The sequence below is a fragment of the Capsicum annuum genome, chromosome 1 (genome assembly GCF_002878395.1).
Source record: "Capsicum annuum cultivar UCD-10X-F1 chromosome 1, UCD10Xv1.1, whole genome shotgun sequence".
Taxonomy (NCBI): Eukaryota; Viridiplantae; Streptophyta; class Magnoliopsida; order Solanales; family Solanaceae; genus Capsicum; species Capsicum annuum.
Window position 1 is genome coordinate 217,484,893 of NC_061111.1, and position 21,333 is coordinate 217,506,225.

The following is a 21,333-nucleotide window of genomic DNA, read 5'->3' on the forward strand; positions in this document are numbered from 1 at the left end:
GAGCACTGCATAATAATAATACTATAATAGAAACCTATCTAAAATAAATACAAAAGTAATCCGGTAAATTCCATAAGGTTCATCACTGAAAACTAGTACTGAATACTGGTAACTGAATACTGAAACACATGTCTAAAATACTCTAGTCTAAAATCCTCTAACTGTCTAAATTATAAAATTAATGGGATAAGCCCCTAACTAACTCCGACTACTAAAACCTATACTGAAATACTAAAATAATACTTTATTCTCAAAATATAAGGAGTCACCACTAAGTTTGCTGCTGATAGGCTGGGCTGCTAAGTACAGTCAGGAGCTTATGCATCTAAACCTATGATATAAGACATCATAGCACAAAAAAAAGGTATGTGTCAATACTTTGAATGTACTAGTATGCTGAGTAAGGTAGGATGATGTACATGGGTTCATGTGCATGATCAATAACTGACTAAGTAACATAAACATAACTAAATGAGAGAACATGCATGAATACATAAACTGTAACTGAGATCATGTTAACACTGGTTACTGAGTTCTGAATACTAATTAACTGATGTCTGAGTTTGTTTATACTGTACTACTAATAACTAAGTAACTGTTTATGACAGTCCTGATTGAAAACTGGGTGACTGTTTCTGATAGTCCTAATTCTGTAGAACTGAAATAAGTTCTATACTGATACTAAAATTAAAACTAAAACTATGGGAGGTAATAATCTAATCAACATGCCCCTCTCTGAATGGATATTGGTCTAACCTGTAACCCTAGTTAAAAGGGTATCAGTACTACGACATGGATAAAGACAAGGTGTGAGTGAACCTTCTCTAATAGAAAGATCTTTCGTGAACCCTCACTGGTAGGAACACTCATATGAGATGTATCAACCCTACTCTGGTAGAAATATATCTTAACCTACATAGGCTACATTGTTTTGTAATGTAGGTATTGCTACTAACGGTCAAACTCTATGCTGACAGGAATGACCCCATGATACTATAACAGCATGTAAGCATCATGACAAACACTTGGGGAGCACAACTATGCACATGATACTATAAGAACATGTAATCATCACAACATAAATTCACAAATTCACAAATTCAATGGCTTTAACATGAATTCACATGATAATACACACATGATAATTTATTCCACATGAATCTTGTAATAAACTATAGATTAGAAACCCAATTAACATTATTATCATGAATACACTTAAATCAAATTGTGGAAATCGTGAAATCAATCTACTTGAAGTTTTAAAAGAGTTTCTTGGACTCCAAGGGTTAAAGGAACCCTTGGATAAACAATTCACATACCTTGGTACTTGAATTGACTAAGGTTGATGGTGGGTTCTTGAATCTTGAACCTTGAATTAGAAACCCTAGGGTTTTAATTTTGAGAAATTTTGAGAATAGTAAATGGATTTTGCCTCTAAAGTGGATAAATCACGTGTTTTAGGGGCTGATAGACATGGTAAAATAACCCAAATACCCTTGAGGATGCAAATTTTTAATGTCTGAAAACTGGCCTAGCGACGCACAAATTGATGCACCGTGTCAATGGGATCGACATGATGGACGATGCATAGCATTGAGTCTGCGTTGGTTCACTAGAAATTACACTGGGAGCTGGGGAAAAATATTCATTAATGGGATAGGTGATGCAGTGCATCGAGATTGCATTGATACACTAGTTTGGACTTCTAAACGTGCCTCAGATGATGTTTAAAAAATATGAAACTCATCCGAGAACATGTATTGATATTCCTGATCATGAAGCAACTTAAAAATTGATATTTAATGGTCGTAAGAGTCGCGAAATAATATCGCCAACTATGAAGGCTGAAATAACTCTAAGTATGAATACTTAGCTAAAATTTTATAAGTCTGGGACCCCTTAACAAGATTTAAAGGACTGAATTAAGCGTAGGATTTTGTGGGGTCTTACAATTATGTTTGGATCTTAGTCGTAGTTGCCTAATAAGTACCACATGTTTGGTACTCATACTACACTTCTGCAACCTGCAAATCATAGTATGATTTTTCTCCATTATTGTGGGTGTCATGTAGAGCAGTTATGGTTTGGAGACAAAGGGTGAGCTCCTAGTGTTCCAAGATTTTTTATTCTCTCTCCTATGTATTAGTCAAATCTTTATTTGTATTCAGATATGGGTTTTCTTAGTATATTCATTAGTACTTTATTTTGTAATCTTATTGTATTAGAAGCTATTGTACTAATTCCACCAGGTTTTGGGATTTTCTTATGTATTTTAGTCATGTTTACTACACTTATTCCTAATTTTTCCTCCCTCTCTTATTTTAGTCAATTACTAGTAGTTCCAAACTACAGGTTGGCTTGACTACTAGTGGGCTATAATAGGCTCCATCATGGCCTGAGAAATTGGGTCGTTACAAATTGACATCAGAGCCTAGGATTACCAGTGTGTTGGAATAAGAACTAAGTGTCAGGTAGATTTTGCGGTTCAGCACAGAGACATCCATAACCTATCTTTGGGAGGCTACAAAAAATTCTTAGGAAATTTTATTCTTGACTCCTTATTATATGTCTGTATATCTATAAGCCTTAATTACATTCCTTGACTTTATTCTTTTTTAGATGGATGATGTGAGGTTGTTGATAGATGTTGATAGGTCTTTGGCATGTGTTTTTAAAGTGTTAGCACATTATCGAATCAGGGAGTCAGGCATGGATAACAAAGAGATACAAAATCAACTAGAGGATTTTGAGGCATCTTAGGCTTTGGTGGGGTTTACGACTGCTTCATCCTTTCGAGGTTCAGCATTGGGGTTCTTGAGTATTTTTGCAAATACCTTATAGCTAGGGATGGCATCCGATTCATGAAGAAATTCTTAAGCCAGAGTTGGGTTTGTTAGTGTTCAGTGGGATTCTTTGATGATTTTAGTGTATGGTTTAGGTTTTTTGAGTGGGTCATGCATATTCCTATGCTATATCCTTTAGAACATGAGATGACATATGGATTTATCAGAGGATTAGTATTAATACTCCATTTAGCGTCAAAGAATTTGATAGCAGCTGGGTCTTCTTCTCTCATATTATTAACCATGTGAGGGCCATAGAGAGAGAATGTATTTGGAATAATAGAGGTGGCATTCAGAGGCCATGTCATCTGTATAGTGCTATTAGTAATTCATTTGGGATTGAGCATCCTATTGAGAAACACTTACATCCTATCAATTCTACGTATGTAGTATTTTTGACTATGGGTGGCTTTTAGTCTTGATGATCATAATAGGCAGAGTTCTCATCAACCTTGCAAAGCATTTGATATGGGTTTTTAGGTTTTGGTGGCCATTTAGGATCAGGAGGAGTATCACCTCAGACTATTTTAGAAGCTTGTTGCAGTTGTAGTGAGATTAGTCACTGGCTTAGAGAGTGCCCAATTTGTGAGTTGGTTGCTCAGACAAAGTTAACAAATATTCCCCGCCAGCTTAGAGTTTTTAAGGTATGTTTTGATTGTGGGGAAGGTGGTCATTTTAGTACAGAGTTGGCTCGACATTAGTTGGCCAACTAGTAGGGATTACTAACACGTATTCTTCACCATGTTAGAGTAGTAGTGGTTTGCTATGATTGCAGAGAGATTTATCATTGGTCCAAAAAGTCTCCCCGGCATGGGATTAGTATTCTTTCAGGTCATTTAGATCAGTCTCATAGTGTTGTCTTTTTATGGCCCTAAAGTGGTACTTGCTATTGATGTTAATGTTTGATACCACTTACCCCTAGTAGTAATATGTGTATTATTGTTATTATTATTGTCATTGTTTGATTTTGATCCTAGCTTGGTAAATGGTTAGTCTAGCATTATCTATTTAGAATTTTCTTTCTCGTAATCCTTATTTGTTGGCTTGGATGACTAGCTTAGTTGGATGATTTCTCTATTCTAGTGAGATGAGATTGTTTAGTTCCCCTTCTGTTAGTTGTGATAGATCAATTACAGAGATGATTATGGTAGTGAAGGTAAGTTGGCCTTCTATATTTCTATTATGGTTTTAGAGATGGCAATTATCTATATAGTCCTTTTCTGTATTTAAGATTCTTGTACTTGCCTCCTGGGTTATGGAGGTTTTAGGATTGACTATCTTTCGCTATGTAAACTATTTCTAAGGATGACTAGTTTGGGGTCTGTCCTTCTAATCTGATTGGTTTATCACCTGATAGTGGTTTTGATGTTGACATTAAGAGGTTTTGGATTCACCTTTTAGGTTTGTCAAGTTTTCCTATATGTAATGGTGTGTTCTTGGTATTGGTATGGAGTTGTATACTCTGTTCATGTCATGATCTGGTTCTTGTTCTAGTAGAGCTAGAGATATAAAGATAGGTGATCTTTCCTGTGTCTATTTCCTAAGTTGGTGAATTGAGTATTCGTTGCCTATATGGAGTATTGGATTGATCAATTTCTAGCTAAGGTTGCATTTCTACCCATTTCTAGAGTTTTTGCAATTACTAGTATAGTTTGTGGCCTTGATGAGTTCTATGGTATGCTTTGATGGTTCATGCCCTATAGAAAATATTGAATTGATTGTTTTGTGTTTTCAGTTGGTGACTTATCCCCTATTGTGATTTTATTCTTTAGCAATGTTTGGTTTTGATTCTAAATTAATTTAGTAAGGATATGTCTAATTTGGATGGTGAGATTGGTTTGAGTATTTGACATTAGTTCAGAGTTGTTGTCTTAGTTTCAGTTTGGCACCTTGGACTAGTGGCTTAGAGGTTATAATAAATTTGGAGTGTGAATGCTTACTCATTGTAAGGGTTGGTTTTCATAGTTATGATAGGGCAGTCTAACCTTGGTGTCAAGATTTAGTTGAAAGTGTAGAAGTTGGTTACTTCTTTCATTTTTAAATTTGTCTTAGTAAGGATTTCATCTATAGGATGGCTAAGTCTTTTCCAGGTCTACCTATTCAGAATTCTTTAGTTCAAATGTATTATGGTGGATAGGTGTTCAGATGGTATCCCATTGGCATGGTGAGGGTTCCTTCAGCCTCAACCTTAAATTTCAGTTATCACAGGGATTTTTTGATGATCTGCTCAGTAGGACTAGTACGCTTAAGTTGGATTAAGCTTGGTTTTATTCTCAATTGGTGGGACATCCTAGAGCAGATTATTTTATAGTTAGTGTTAGTACTTTAGACTCCTAATTTTCAGTTTTAAGGGTCATCCAAACCAGTTGCAGCATTGGCATATATTGTAGACCATGGTTGTCCCCATTTGTGTGCCCAGGTATCATCTTATTATCTTATTTTCATGCTAAATTTTATGTATTTTGATAGACTAGCTTCTATTCTTTTGTTTTACTGTAGTTCGATTGCGGGGACAGGTCTAAGGTGAATTTCTCCACGATTTGGAGTGGATAGCTAGTTTAGAAAGGTGAAAGAAGGTTATATTTGGATTTCAAGTTGGTTTCATGACTCATGCCTTGATTTTCCTTAGCTTGGATGATTTTTTATTTGATTATGCTGATATCGTGTGGTATCAGAATGTCGTGGTTTGAATTTGCATACATCAGCCTTCCATAATTCAGGAGCTAGTGGTTGATATTGAGTTTTAGTTGATTGAGAAGTGAAGTAAGTAAGTAGGTTGAAAAAGGGATACCTGTAACAAAATCCCTTGAAAGTGTTATCTTTTCCTTGAGGTTATCTGGGAAGTCATGTTCAGAGTATACGGGCCCAGTACCTTATCTTTTTGAGTTTTGATAATCTTTCTATACATTGAATTTTGTGGACAAAAGTCCTTTTAGTAGTGGATATTGTAATGACCCTCTAGGTTATTCCTTTAATTTACTTGCATTTTCAAAATTTTGAGCCTTCCCACAGTTGCTACAGGCATTTATGACTTGTCGAAACTGTCAGTTTAGTGATTAGACAATTCATTTGGAGTTTAGGCTCATTTCTCTATTTTGGAGCTTTCATTGTTTAGGATTTTGTCTCATATGAAAACTCTTAGTAAATGACCTCATATGAGAATTTCAGCAGTGCCAACAGCTTCGAAACATTAATTTTAGGCTTGGGGAACCCTTGGTTCAGGTTTCAAGGTTTCCAAGATTGTTTTTGGGCTATTGGGTAGATTTTATGAAAAATGAAACTATAGGTGTAGATCCAACATTTAGTTGAAACAATCTCAAGATAAAAGTTTTGATGAGTGCATTGGATCTGTAACGTTTTTTACAATCAAATTTCACTATTGGACCATATTCATAGGGTTCTAGATGAGTTTCGAGGGTTGAAAATAAGTTTTTGACTTTGCTAGTGTTGGTGTATTCACAAAAGCAAACCTTAGATCATTTGATCTGATCACTTAAGCAACATTTTTACCATCTGATTGGGTTGCTTAAGCAATCAAAGTGTCGCTTAGCGACCATCATCCAGTATAAGACCCCATATTTGTATTTTTGACATTTTGGGAGCTAGAAAGCTTTGATTTTGATGATTTTTGATGAGTTTTTATTGTATTATCTTTATCTATCAATTTAAAACTCTATTTACCCATTTTACGAGAACTCGTATTTTATATTTTGTGATTTTCAGCCAAGTTGGGGACAGAACCCCATTTTCACCATTTTTAGGGCTTAAGAACTCGGATTTGGGCGATTCCAAAGAAGTTTTTGAGATTTCTTCCATGGGTAACCTTTAATCTTATAATTATCATTTCTTATTGATTTAATCTTCAAAACAACTTCAAATCTTCGATTATAAAATGGGTTTTGGGAGCATTTTTATCTGTAAAGCTTGAAATAATTTTTATTTGAACCTCATTTTTAGTACGTTTTCACTTGATTTTTCAACTATTGGCTCTTATGAGTATGGGGAATGTATTTCAAAAATAAAATTATTATTTTACTCCTTTTATTTTTAAGCCCATTTTTGTGCTTGATTTTTAGATTCGTCTTGAATATAATAATATGAGCCTCGTTTTACTTTTAACAAAGCATAGATTAATATTTGATAACGTAACATCATTTATAGATCATGGAGTGAAATAAACGATTTATGGGAAATTGAAAGATTTTGGTCTGACATCGAGATAGGCTTTTGTCTACTCTTCTTCATGAGATAATGTATTTAGTATGTTGCATATTAAATAGGGATGTTAGGATTTGATAGTAGGTAGAACATTATGACTTAACCAAAAATATAATTTTGGGGATTAGATGGGTTATTTGGCCCTTAAGGTGAAATACTTATTAAACTTCTATGATCCAATTACTTTCTTCATAGATTAAGCCGATTTGTAGTATAATTATGATATTGTGCTAGATATGGGATGTGATTTAAGTAATAGAGGCGTGGTTGGTATGATTAGTCTTATTTGGACTGTTTAGACTACCTTGGAACCATAATTTAGGTAAAAATATTAACATAGGGCTATTTATGGATTATCAAACATCAAGGATTAAATGTAGATACTTTAGTCTAGTCTAGGGTGGAAGCTTGCCCAAGAGTCAATTTTTCAGGGATTAGAAATGGGCACCTCTGGTTCACCTTAGGTCAAGACTTGTGTTAAATTTATAGGATCATTTATGCATGTTATACCCTTATTAATGTTTGGTTTGGGGTTTAAGGTGATTGAATATATCTAATGATGAAAGTGGGATAATGAAAGATTGATTTTAATTTTAGATATGCCTAATAATAATCTTATAGATGTAATTATTGAAATAGATTTTGTATATAGGTAGTAATATGGTTTATAAATACAATTATGGATATGACTTATAGATACGATTATTGTCATGGTATATAGTCTTGGTTGCTGGCTTGCCTTGAATGGTATGGTATTGGTATGGTTTTATGGGCATGGGTGCCGATATTACTCATGGTTGTGCTTCTTGATCGGGTGTAAATATATAATTAAAGAGATGGTTTAGGTTGTGGTTATGTCAGATAGATACATAATTGGGCCCAAGGCCGTGTTATGATATTGGTTGGATTTTGGGAAATGGTTTATCCTTGTAAAGGATGTGATCATAGTTTATAGATGTTTTGATGCTTATTTGTGCATTGTATGGATACTTTTGATGGCATGCATAGATTTAGTACCTTCATGATCACTAAAACGGTAAATGGTATGATTTCAACTAAAACCATGGTTTTACTACTCTTTTTCCTAAAAAAAGATTTATATCCACTTTTCTCTTTTAAAATAGATTTCTACATAATGGGAATCATACCATCTTAATGAATGATTTATGAGCCTTGAGATTAAAAAAATAACATTTTAAAGTCTTAGCTGGGACAAATTTTGGTCCATGTTTTTTCTACTATTAGTTACTTTGGTAATAAGAGATTCTCTCCTGTTCTACAATTTTATAATGATTTCATCTTGGAGTTTACCCCAGACAAAAGATTTACCGACTTACACTTTTAACCACAGTGTTAGCCATGCATTTATATACATATATATATATGTATATATATAAATATGTATTACTTGTACTGGACTAGATGATATTGATGATATGAGTTTTGGTTCAACTCCGATGTTTGATGATGATATTAGTGATAGGAGTTTTGGTTCAAGTTTGATGATTAATGATGGTGTTGATGATGTGAAGTTATGCATTGGGTTGTATTATGATACTTGGATTGGTCATGGCATTGTGGCTTCTATTTTCATTCATCCTTGCATGCACATTGCCTTTCACTAGTACGCCCTATATCTATCATCCTTATAGGGGGTTGCATAGGTATAGGTATGAGTGTCGATTGTAGTACTGACTGTTGTTTACTGAGTGTTGATTCAACCTTTTGAACCTATGTCGGTGGTGTTTTATAAAAGGCTCGATTAGGTATTATTTGACTGGACTAGCTGGTTACTCGCTTTGGTGTTTGTTATAATATTATTATTGATAGTTTGTGGCACATTGATAATTGATCTGGTACTAAGATTCGAGGTATGATTTTGATCCCTTTCTCTTACGGTTATCTTATTACGCATGATTATTCCATGGTTAGACATTATGGCTTTAGATCCAAAATTGTTATTAATAGTTCCTACTATGATTAGAAGGCCTTAAGATGTTAGTATGAATACTCTAGATTGTACCTTGAGTAAGCTTTGCCATGTATTTATCTATAGGTATATCTATCTATCTATATAATATGTATATATATATGTTATGGTATTACCGTATATCCTTTTTTCCTTCACTCCCATTGTATATCCATTCCTTGACTTTGAATACATATGTAGATATATCATTCTTCTATTTGTATTCTTATATTGGCAATTGATATATGGTATAGCACCTAGATTCTTGAGTATGGCTAGAAAAGGATAGTTCATCCTTATTGTCTCCTTAGATTTACTATGTAGCATTCTATATATTTGGGTGTAGTTTACATTCTTGAGCGCATTTTATGTATATTTGCATTTTCTTTGGAGCTTAGTTGGTAATTGCCTTCCGAGTTCCATGTGTTTCGTAATCATACTACACTTCTGCAGCTTCCATATCATAGTAAGGGTTCTCGCTGTTGTTGTGTTCGTTGAGAGAAGCAATTATGGTTCGAAGACATAGGGTGATCTCCTCGCATTTCATGCATTTCTATTCTCCCTCCTATGTATTAGACTAATCTCTATGTTTTATTCAAAGATGGGCTGTATTAGTATATTCTTCAGTACTTTATTTTATAAGCTTATCACATTAGAAGCTCTTGTACTAATTCCACTAGGTTTTAGGATTTTATTATGTATTTCAGTCTCTTTTACCATATTTATTCCACATTTTTCCTTCTTCTCTCTTTGTAGTCTGTTACTAGTAGTTACAAATTACAGGTTGATTGGCCTAGTGGTGGGATACAGTAGACGCAATCATGACCTAAGAAATTAGGTCGTTACATTACCCTAATCTCTTCCTTACTATCTTGTGCTTAATTGGCATACAATATATCTTAGACTATTTTTTACAAATCTATATTAGAGTCTTTATTAGTAACAACCAGATCTAGAGATTTATCATGAATATTATTTCTTCTTTATTTTTATTTTGGGTTTTTTTCTCTAGTCTCTTCTTCTTTATTCATAAGTTGTGTTTTTGGATTGAGATAGGCTTACCTGTATTGGAGGGTGCACAGGTGTCATAACATGCCTATTTTGGGTTTTGAAAAATTGGTATTATATCTACAAGTTCATTGGTCTCATTAGTACAAGCCGAGTCTAGTAGATTCTTAAAGACCAGTGTGGAGACGTCTATTATCTATCTTCACAGGAGTACATGGCTTTAGGAGATTTTCACTTCTTCACTCTATTTTGTGCATTCTATTTTTTGTAACTCAAAAGTCTCTTGTCCACTCTCTCACACAGATGGTGAGCACACACTCGTTTGGGGCTAGAGGTTAAGAGGTCATGCCTACAATGCACAATAAGAGTAGGGCTCGAGTAGTTGTCAAATTGAGATGTCCTAACCATTTAGAGATTAGGTTAAAGTCGCCTATTTAGGTTCTAGAGCTGTGAGTGCTGGTACATCCAGTGAGTTAGAAGAGTCGAGGCCAGTTCAGTCACTACCTGTGACCATACCTATACTTGAGGATTGCCTGGTTTGAGTGTTATGTTTCAGTTAGAGGGTGGATTTTATTCTGGTTCAACATGTTATAACAGGGATTCAGACTCTAGATGCACCTATGACTCCTACTAGTTCGCCTAGTATTGATGAGGTATTACCAGGGATTGATCCACATCCAGTGACTTTCCCTTTTATGTCCATGAAAGGACATAGTAGATAGGAAGAGTTCATAAGGACAGATCCTTCTCAGTTTGATGGAAACCTTAAGGTTGATGCTTATTTGTTCTTCCTTGATTTTTGTGAAAGGTTGTATAGGTTGGGACTAATGGAGTAGACTTCACGGGCCTTAAGTTCTTTAGGCGAACTAGACAGTCGTGAAGAACTTGTGTAAAGAGTAGGTTTCTTGAATAACTTTTTCTTTCATGGGATCAGTTTGCTCGAGTGTTTTAGAGAAGTTTGAATGGAGATATGATAGGTTTGTTGATCAGAGAGCCCATGGCTCTTGTGATCATAGCGATATGCATAGAGGAGGCCAAGATATTCATGATTATGCTTGGAAAGTATTAGATCAGAGTGGTCATTTGGGTTTTTCGAGTGTATCTCATAGGGTTCCTACTTGTTTGAGTTGTTTCTTGTGTGTTGATTTTTGGCCCTATAGGATAGATTTACTACAACTTAGATGGAGAGATACTTCACCAGATGCTCTAAGTGATTTTAGATCCTAGTATACCATTCCACCAGATGGACTCGAGACAAGAGTTTCCTGTATAGTAGCCACAGGAATGGTTCTTGTTATATGTTAGTGGTGTTTGCTAGTGGTTCTATATTCTACTGTGTTTTTTTACTTGGATTTGAATCTTACTATGATTCATATATTTTTGCTAGAGCTGTTGATGTTTGATACCTGTAGATGTTTCCTTAGTGGTGTATCGGGTGGGACGATCCCATGTTAGCAACTAGTTTAGAGTATATTACTGCGTTTGGTGGAATTTCATTGAATATTGTGAATTTTGGTATTTTGAGAATAGTGTTCTTGATGGTTATGTTATGAAGTAGTGGTGGATTAATTATATGGGTTATGTATACTTTTAGAATGTAGAATGGATTGACCTTATGGTTTTCGCATCTCGAATTATAGTGTGCTTAGTGGTACTTATTAGTTGTAGACCCAGTAATTGACACGCCCCGAAATCAGGCCATGTCATATGGGCATCTCAAGCACACATGTACTGGAGGTCGCCCCATAACCCAAACTAATCACATAATAATATGGCAGAAAAACATATTATAAGTCATAACTTAAAAATGTCTTAACACTTCATTAGATTGATTTAACTAACCAATACACCCAAGTCCATAGCTATCCCCAATACCTCTGTACAAATTGAAGTTTAGAAACGTATATGTTGGTACAAGACCCCCCAAAATAGCCAAAACAAGTCAAAATAGACTAAGTCTAAAGATAAGGGACCCAAAATGAATGTCTTCCAAAGTAAGGAAGCTCACCACTTCAAGTCAATACACGAACCGCTTTGATCATCTAATCACTGCGCAGGAAAAGAAGAAGATTCTCCGGCCCATTTATCGTGTGGGGACTTAGCGACTGAAGACGTTTAGCAGTTAGAAAGCTAGCATGTAACTCAAGGATAAGGATAAAATAACATCATCATCTAGTAAAAAGTCAATATATCATATTAAATTACATTCATAACCTTATCCATACAAATAAGTATATCACATGCCAACATTAGATCAAGGCTTAACGACAATTTCAACATTCATTCATTAGTAGTGAAATCGAGGAATTCGACCCTTCACACCTGTAGATTCGACAATTCACATTAAGCATAGGACTTTAACCACATTCACATACTTTTAGGCTATGACTATAACCATACACACACATCCATTTGTCAAGGACTTTAACCATATACACATTCATTCCACAAGCGACTCCAACCATACACTTATTCATTTAAGCCAGGCACTCCAACCACATGCTCACACATTAGGTGAGGTACTTTTACCTCAAGAGATATCATTAAGAAAGGGACTTTAACCTCAAGATATGTCATAAGGAAACGGACTCCAACCTCGAGCCATCTCTTAAGGCAAGGGACTCCAACCTCAAGCCATCACAAACATCACTAATTAGCAGTGGGACTTTAACCACTTTGCCCATACATTAACATTCATCTCATACAACACTTAAGGACTTTAACCATTTAGTCACTTCAATACTATTCATGACCACATGGTCCTCATGGGAGCCTTCATTGCTAAATCATTTCATTAGGCCAATGCTTTTATTCAATTAATCATACAAGTTAATTCATGGTCATCAAGACCCAGACAACTAATTAAAATTTCCTAAACCATCTTATACCACATTCTCAAAAACTATGCTCAATACACCATTCCAAGTTTATTTCATATCGAGGAACTTCAACCTCTTATTAGTCATTATCTCAACAAGGTCATCATCACACTTTGCATGGCTCATAATACCTTTACGATATCATTTACCAATCGTTCGTACTTATTAGGCCATTGCCCTATCTCAACATATCACCAACATACGACTAGACAATTCACTTAGATATTTTCACAAACACCTTATGTGCATACCTTACCCAAGGCTATTTTCATAGTAGATGGCACTAATATTGGGGCTACTCAATATCCTCATATAAAAACACACATAACAAGAACTCACATATGCAATTTACCATCAATAGCATGTATAAACACAAGTGTAACAAAAAATAATCATTATTCATCATTAGGTGACAAAACCCTTTTTATTTGATTCAAAACCACCATGTACACTTACTAATCCAAGTGTGAAATACATGGGTTTAGAGTTATTTAGAAAGGGTAAGAGATACATGTCTTAAACAAGATGAATCACCAAGAACTTGACCTCACTTAACCTCTTGAAAGTCACCCTTGAAACCCTAGCCTCTAATCTTCCAAAGATAAACTTGAGAGAGTGTTTAGGGTGTTCGATTCATCCAAAATTGATGTTTAGGACAATAGATAGACTTATATAGTGAGAGGACCTAGGGTTTTAGGCAATGGAAATGACTATAAGGCTCTTAGTTAAAATCTAAAAAGTGAACTCGTCCAGGGGTACGACTCCTTTAGCAATTGTACCCTAGGGTACAGGTGGTACCCTAACTCTTACCCTAGGCCCCTCCTAGATTATCTACACTGTTAAGGGTACAATTGGACACCCTTTAGTTGTAACCAAAGGGTACGAATTACCCCTTAGTTGTATACATAAACCGTATACAAAATAGTCCACTCTAAGTGGAAACTACCCTCTATATAATTGGGTTGCATACGAATCATATGCATTAGGTATGATGGAGGGGAGGTCATGTCGTATAGTGGACAGTATGCTACCATCACCATGATTCCTAGAATATGAGAGGTAAGGGCAAGGTGGATATGAATCGTGTCCAAGGGTACGACTCAAGGCTCTAGTCGTACCCAACTAAGAGACACAATAATAAAGTTGTTCCTTACATCGTTCAAAGTCTAGGTGTTTCTGTAATATCCTAGACTTATGGCATTCTTTATTTAAAAGGATAGTGAGTAATGAATTTTATTAGTTAAGGAAATATTTTTGGGGTTGGGGCCTTGCGATTTGCTACTCCCTTAGTATTTAGCTTTTGCTTGCTTAGATAACCTATTTGGAATTGAGACACTTTTCTATCAAAGTTGAAGTATTCAGCTCATGAACGTTTTTTCTTTTGACTTGGGAAGATTTTAAAATGGAAATGGGTACCTATTGTATATCATTTATTACTCTCATTGATAATTGGCTTGGTGGAATATTTTTCTCTTTGATTATATGTTATTCTTTATAGACATTGTGTCAAGCAATGCTGAATGGGTAGTAAGCAAGTTTAAGTTGTATCTTATTAGTCTACAACCTTTATATTAAGAAATATTTAATAGTAAGAGAGTTAAGCAAAAGATAAGGATCCTCATGCTTAAAAGAATTGGTTAAGTTTAGAGTTTAGCTATGCGCATGGGATAGAAATTTAGGGTTTTACTAGTGGTCCATTGGTAGCTATACAGAGTCTAGTGGTGATTGCTCCTGAGTTTTGATAGAGATTTGGCAATTCGGTAGAGAGTTATAGTGGTTGTTGCACTTCCTACATGGTTTGATTGACTCTAGTATGACAGGTTGCTTATAAGTGTGTAGTTCGAGATGATTTTATTCTACAAGATTATTAAGGACTTAGGTGATTGGTTGACACGAGCCGACCCGGGGCCTTATTGTAATGGGCATCCCGTGTCTGACTAGGATCGGAGACCACCCCCATTACCTAACCCAACCTCCAGTTGCCTGCCCTAAGTTGGCTGAATTTTGAATATTTAACAAGATAGAGTTATTGTTCATGTCAAGACCCAGGGATAAAATCACGACCGTAACTGACCCAATCGAGTCTAATCGTCCACCATACCATACCAACCAAACTATAAACCAACAATTAATTAAAAATTAAACCCAGTTCCCTAAAATAATATGGAAGGATGGAACAACCAACAATATCATCCACGAGTGTAATCCCCAACACCAATGCCAGTGCTAAGGCTGACACCCACACCGATCTCGCCCATACCAACCCATAACAGTACCATAAAGCCTTTAACCAAAAGAGTAGTAAAATCTGGTTGGGATATGCCTCCAACTATATCCAAAACCAAAATACATAAGTAATCCAAAATATGAAGAAACATTCGTGAAATGGAGCCTTCCGAAATGATAGAAGCTCACAACTTCAATCCAACGGCTGACCCGAGTATTCTAATGCTAAACAAGAGGAGTAGAGCGGTCGATTCCTACATAGCGTGGGTATACAACCGCCCGAATATGGGTTAGCGAGTGAATGGAGGCATGAACTCAGGGTAAAGATAAAATAATGTCATTTATAAAACCAAGTAAAACCATCCATAATGCGTACAGCCATACATATATATATCCATGCGGGGAAAGGGGACCGTGATTAGAATGCATTGAAAACCTTTGTCTGGGCTATGTAGCTTTGCCGCCTAAAACCACCCATGGGCTATATGGGTTCAGATCTCCCTTCTGAAAGGGCCCCAATGCGTGTGGCCACAATACTAGGGTAGAAAACCTCGGATAACTAGTACATCCCTAATATTAAATGTGATATCATGCACACGGTCATTAAGACCAAACCTCACATCGACAACTATGAGTATCCAGATTTGGTCCCCCGAGACCTCCACCTTCCTCAGCTTTGCCACACCTCCCTCATTAAGCCTAATTAAAACCATTTTCCAAATATCCGAACCATTATCCATTTAGTAACCAAGGCTAATAGTAGTGGTATCATCATACCGACCATAACTTGCAAATACTTTCCTTAGCCAAACATTTTTAGTGATCAAGGGATTCCCATGTACCCATAGATCATATTATCCGATTTACTTGAGAGATTTCCATGTACCCCAAAAGTAGGTTTATTAAGCCAAACCATTCCTTTAAACCATTCCAAAACAATTTAAGTCATTTAGGTTACATTACCAAGTTTAAACCATTCATAAGTTCCATTGAAAATCCAATAGTATAGTGAAAACATTGTTATAGGCATTTTATCAAATACATTGGGGGCATAGTATTACCGAAACCAATTCCAACCACCAATAACCATTCCCATGCAATCCAATCATCCAAAACAATCATTAAAGCATATAAAGGTACATTTAAAGTATAGGGAAACCATGACCAAGCATTTATAAATAAAAACACCAAATTATATTTGAAAATCGATACCATACAATATTCAAACCATGCAAACATTGTGTAAAACCATGCCTTTAGTTGAAACTAGAAATGAGGGAAGAGAACATGCCTTAATCAAGAAGTTAATGGAGAGAAACTACCAACACAAGCTATGAATTACGACTTAAGATGAAACCATAGCCTCTTTTTCCCAAGAACTTTAGAAAGGATTTAAGAGTTTTTTCTAAGTGCTAATAGATAGAATAATATGGAAAATAACCTTTTAAGTGAGTAAGAAGTCATGGGGCCTTATTAGGATGAGTGAAGAAATGTCATGATTGTTGATAACACTCAAATTATACATCAATTTAAGTGCAAGGTGATCGTTGTCAATATATTTACCCAACTAAGATTCTGGGTCAAATCCACGAGGAACAATGTGAGTGCTGATTGAGTAAGTATGAAATAAAAGTTGATTCCAAAGTTCAAACCTATGATACAATATGATTTAGGGTTTTTAATGTTTTCTAATGTGAAGGTAATTTTTGGGCTTCTAAAGGACTAATTAGAGACTAAGAATAATTAATGTGTGATAAGTTAGGCAAGGATCTTGGGATTACGCTTTCCTAGGGGCAAGTTATGTATGGGTACGTGATGATTCGGTGTAAATTCTAATCATTGATGATGTGGTAGGCTAGGTTTAAAGTCCTTGAGGCTAGTTCTTCAACAAAACCACAAAGATGTCACTCATTGACCCTTTCGAGTACCTAACGAGGGTGTCGATTAAAGCCACCCAAAACCTCAATTGGGTATCCCTGTTTCTAGGATGATACCCAAGGTATAGTTAACCTCTTAATCACCCTTATGTCTAAGATAGTGAAAATTAGAAAACTATGCCAATGATTGTCTACAATTTCCTTGGTTCCCATATCCCTCTTTCAAGGATGATATGGGTTCCAAAAGTTCACCCAAACCTCTCTTTTAAAGATGGTCTGAGCTTTCAAGAGTTTAGGATTTTCACCCATCAAACCCATTTGGGTGTTTGGGGCTTTCACCCATAAATCTCAACAAAATTAGTCGAGCAATAGAGGAACCCATCACTAAAAAAATATCATATACACATATAAATCACAATCCACACATAATTGCACCCTATTCTAACATAATCCCAAAAGGAAGAACTAGCTACTCATAATGATAATAAACAAAAATAAACCAAAATCTCCAATAAATTGATTCATTCAAAAATAAAGAGAATGCAAACCATACTTTAAGTTTAAATGAATCCTCATTGGGATTTTCCAGTTCTCCACTTAGAAGTCACTCTAATGTCTTTTTAGCTTAGGATTAGTACAAATTTAGCTCCAAGCTCCAAGAAATTACAAAAACCCTAAACTAAGAAGGAGGTAGGGTTGTAGAATAATGATGATGTCGTAGAAAGAATGGGTTTTGAGCCTTAAATGGGATTTGGGACTGTCTAACTAAAATGACATTATTTCCCTTGGGCATAATCCCGCTAGTTTGCGATTCCAGCCGCCTGTGTGCTATTGCAGTAACCACAAACGCGTTAAGTTCCTTGCGATCGTAGTTCTTTGACCTGACTTAAGTAGCTACGATTGCGGCCATCAAACCGTGATCGCAGTAATTGAGACCATGTTCTTCTTCGGTCTACTAGTTGCACTTCATCTCTTCTTTTGATCTTTTTCACCTTGTATCCACATCTTTCCTTCCCATAACCTATATGCTTGCAAAATGAGGAAAATAGTACATTTAATAGAAAAGTTGTCTCATTTAGACATTCTAATCATAGTAACGTGCATGGAAGTAGAGTGCGAATGAGTGGTAAATCCCCCACTCATCAACACCCCTAACTTAAATCTTTGTTCGTCCTAAAGCAACACTAATCTTTACCATAAGACAATGCACATGTATGCCCAATTATATGCCCCAATGATCAAAATGACTTCAAGATTAGGTACTACCACAAATAGTTCTTCAAACACAGGCAAAGCTATTCTCAAAACTTCCCTCAATAAGAAATATAATATTCTAGGGTGCAAAAAACTTCAATGAGCGACCATGCAACAATAACTGATACTCTAGAGGTGACTCACCTTGACCTCAACTACATTATACTTCTTTTTTCTCTATTTTTGAGAGATGATAAAGTAACCCACCTCAACTTGTTGACATGCCTCATAGCAAAAAACAAAATTTCGCACACTAAGTTATCAAATACACAAAAAGGAATTTAAGTGTAAACTCTTTCTCTCTCTCTCTCAAGAACTCTCAATGTTAAAAAGTACCATTCCATAGGCTTGCCCCTATTTTTAATCACCACTACAATGAACATACTTGGTTGGAGGTATCGAAGGGATTTTTGAGCTTGTAACGTAGGTTCAGGTTAGGGTAGGATATCATTTAGGAGCATATGGCTACACCCTCCTTGAGCATCTACTACACACCCTTCCATCCACATTTGACCATGGACCACTTCTTTTCTTTACAAACGTTTCTACTTTTTTTTTTACTTGATTCACCTATTTTCTTATCATTTTCCTTTATTTTCTTGCACACTTTGTGCTTTTATTTCTTTTTTTGGATTCTTTCTTTTTCTTATACATTTGTTCTTAATTCTTAAGATCTTATGCTCTCACTTACAACTTCATGGCCCAAAGTTACCTCTTCCATTCTTCACCACCCCGACTTAAGATTTTAGCCTCAATTAACACTATTAAGTTCAAGGAGGATAGGGTTTAAAAGAGGGATAAGAGAAAGACTCACAGATTGTAGTATGTTTGCCAAAGAAAGGTCCAAAGGGTCAAAGTGGGTGAAAAAGGATAACATCTATGCAATAGTATGCTTTTTAGGCCAAAGTGGATTTCCAATGTCACCAAGATGGACTGGGATCATCTCACCAACCAAATACTATCAAAATTATCTTTGAGAAACTAATGAGGCAAGTTCTAGATGCTACAAGTAAACATGAGATTTGGACAAATAAGCTCACCACACATGGCAAGAAAATTTTCCAAGGAGTCTTAATTGCCCCTCCTACTAGAGACAAAAATGAAGTATCTATCAACTTTCATAAACTAAAATTTTGTGTTATAAAATGGGAAGAAGTGTTGATACAGGGTTGATCACGTCCATGCCCTTGATCTTTGAAAACTTCTTAGACAGAGGGGGTGTTTGCTGTGCATGTGCAGGTCGCAAAATTTTCTAATTATGTCACAAACCTAAGCCTTCATCTCATATTTTAGCTTTCATACGGGCACACCATATGGCTATTCAAACTTTGCCATAGGTATAAATGCGATCCCAAATCCAAAATGCTACACGTACTCAGACATCCCTTGCATTTATGACCTCGATGCTATGGGTACTCAGACTTTCCTTGCATCTGTAAATCAAGACCTAATCACGGTGAGTTTTCCTTAAGAATGTTGTCACTCAATCTATTATAAGGAAGGCTCTCCCAATCATCATTATTAAAAGAAATAGAAAACTAAAAAATGTAAATAATAAATTCACAAAATTTTCATGCTTCGTGTGAACTAAATTCAAGAATTGCAAGCCAATATGTACTCACACAAGGGCAGGGCCATACACCCCCAACAAAAAGACTTGTAGTGACCTCACTACATAACATAAAAACATAAGAAGAGTTAAGGGGCTCCCTGAAACCACATTGATAACCATGTCGAAAGTTGGACATAGTGGCGCAATCGTGCTATGATTGGTGCGATTGCGGTAACTGAAGCCACCTGCTTCTCTATTTTGCCTTATTTTCCTGCATGGCTACTACATTTGAAAGATTGGCCTCCATACTTACTTCTACTATCCTTTTGATTTCATCTTTGCATGCCCCACGGCATGATACATCATATATATGTTATCCCCCATTATTTCCACTCGATCGAAGATATGCTGAAGCATTGCTTCAACACCATTGTATTCGGTACAATGTTCTTCCCTTTTCTCTTCATAGGACCTATCAAACTCATAAAAAGAACTAGCATTTGGGTTAGTATAACGAAGGGACGAGGCATTTGGACAATCACTCTAATATCCATCTCGACCACCACATAAGGAACAATCATACTCCCAATAGGAACGATATGGTGCACACATCTCTTTCCAGGGAGAATATCTACAATTTTACCATAAATGAGGTCCACCACAATATGGACATGAATTATCAAGATAAGATTTCCAACTACCAAAATCATATTCATTCCAAGATTCCATAGTAAAAAATAAACAAAACTAAAAATCTACCTAACATAAGAAACAAAACAAAATTACATATAAATATTTACAATTTTGAACTAAATCAAGTAAGCGAAAATTTCAAACTAACTCAATACGCCAAATTGTTCCCCAGCGACGTTGCCATTTTTTATAACGCTCAACTTACACATCAATTTAAGTGCAAGGCGGTCATTGTCAATATATTTTCCCAACTAAGAGTCGGGATCGAATCCACGAGGAACAATATGAGTGGCGATTGAGTAAGTGTGAAATAAAAGTTTCTTGCTAAGTTCAAACCTATGGTACAAGATGGTTTGGGGATTTTCAATGTTTTATAATGTGAAAGATATTCTTAGGCTTCTAAGGGACTAATTCGAGACTAAGAATAATAATAGTGTGATTAATTAAGCACGGATCTTGGGATTATGCTATCCTAGGGGAAAGTTATGCATGGGTACATGATGATTTGGAGCAAATTCTAATCGTTGATGATGTGGTAGGCTAGGTTTAAAGTCATTAAGTTAGTTCTTCAAGAAAACATCATAGATATCACTCATTGACCCTTTCGAGTACCTAATGAGTGTGTCAATTAAAACCACCCAACACCTAAATTGTGTATCCCTATTTCTAGGATGATACCCCAGGTATAGTCAATCTCATAATCACCCTTATGTCTAAGATAGTGAAAATTAGCAAACTATGCCAATGATTGTCTATTATTGCCTTGGTCACCACATCCCTCTTTCAAAGATTATATGGGTTCCAAAAGTTTACC